Consider the following 1,916-nt stretch of genomic DNA (forward strand, 5'->3'; position numbering starts at 1 on the left):
GTAGATTTATTACGCTGACCCACATACAGTAACATGCGTCTAGAAGAGCGTTTAATACTCGTCTGGAATGTACCATTGTCTAACTAAGCCATGAAACTCGCAAAGGAAAGAAGGGCCTTTGGAAGGGGCTTTGGAAGGGCTGGGTTAAAAGGTCCGTCCATTGATCCATGGAAAAAAGCTGGCGTAAAGCCTTGCCTGGCGGCAAGGCAAAAAACACATTAGTTAGTAAAGTAGTGTATTAGTCCACCCTTTGTGCTTCTTGTCAGCCATTTCTCAACCGTTAGTTTGTCAGCCATATAGCTTTACGTCCTTTACAGCCAGAAAAAATCAATAAATACCTTCTAAGTATAGTCACCATGTCCCCGTATTGACCTTATGAACTCCTTAATGGTGTTTACCAGGTGCGGTGTTGACTCAGGTAAATATTCCATGTCTCGGGGGTTGTAGCTATAGGGCTGCTTGTGTATTAGTGCCGATAAGAGCTCCGTGTATCGGGCTAAGTTTATAACGTAGGAGAATCTTTGTAGAGAAATTAAAATTTTGAAGCAAATAATTGTGCTTGTGCAGAAGTATAGATACTTAGATAAGAGCTCTGTGTGTCGTGCAATATGATTTATATTGCAGAAGAAACTTCTACATTAAGATATCTCGGAAGCTATTAAATAGTTCCTGTTGTAATTTAAACGGCAGTAGTCTCTCACCACCCCTGCAATACCGACGCTGTTCGTTAGGATGACGAATTGCCGAGCACACTGAAGGTTGCGGGCAGAGGTCAACTCACTGTTCAGTTCTCCGAACTGACCCATGTACTTATTGACTCGCTGTTGTTGTTCATCCGTCATTTTGGTTGTGGACGATGACTAAAACATCACACCAGGCACGCTGTGTCCGACTGGGGTTATTCAGTCGGATGTGAACAGTTCTGAACGTTACTTTATTCAGATTCACAAGTAGCCTGACATTCCAGCTATTCTTCCTGGGTTTATACAATGTCATGTAATGCATTTAAACGTCACTAAACGGAAAGGTCGGTGTAACAGAAAAATCATACATATAAGATACATATCTCATAAAGCAGTATATGTAAAAGGAGTAAAGTGTGTATTCGGTAGAACAGACCTAGCAGAGCTGCTTTTTCGCAGTTTGTGCTCCTCCTTAATGTGGGTTACTGGTTGTATCATACAAAGTTTATCTGTTTGAAGTTATAGGGATATTACCAAAAAAAACACAGTCACCAGATGCCGTTATCACCCATGGGATTTTATTTCACCGCACCACAAGATTAACAATGAAAATATCTATAAGCACAATAAACAATGAAAGCATGTACGCTGCTGATTGTACATCAATGTAAGTGTTATGACACTATTTTATGAACATTATCTGAACGCCATCAAAGCACTACAGTATTTATCTTTGGTAATGTAAAATCAGCTAAAACTGTTTACATGCTTTGTGTATTTTTGATTTAACCATGTACATTCTCTTGTTTATGTTGCATAATGAATGTATCAATAACTACCTGTTGAATTGTTCAAATCACAGCTGCAAAATACTAACCAATGTATCAATACTTATCTTTTGAATTGTTCAAATGTAAATATCACAGCTGAAGAATATTAACCACAAGTGATACTAATCTAAGCTAAGCCCTTTTACATGTTATTCAGTCCTTTTGGCCAATATCTATTATTTTTTTAGCGACAAATGTAGTCTGGTAGAGACCTAAAAACAATTGATCAACACAGCATAACTACAATGCAGATGTACCAAAACGCTATAACTCAACTTAACGTTGACAGGGTGATGCCCTGATGAATTATTCAAATGTAAATGAAGCTACTGGAGAATACTCACTACAAGCAATTCTTAAATTCAACAACCACATCATGAATCATTAGAGAAAACAAAAGTCA

The sequence above is a fragment of the Branchiostoma floridae genome, unplaced genomic scaffold (genome assembly GCF_000003815.2).
Source record: "Branchiostoma floridae strain S238N-H82 unplaced genomic scaffold, Bfl_VNyyK Sc7u5tJ_193, whole genome shotgun sequence".
In the NCBI taxonomy this organism is placed as follows: Eukaryota; Metazoa; Chordata; class Leptocardii; order Amphioxiformes; family Branchiostomatidae; genus Branchiostoma; species Branchiostoma floridae.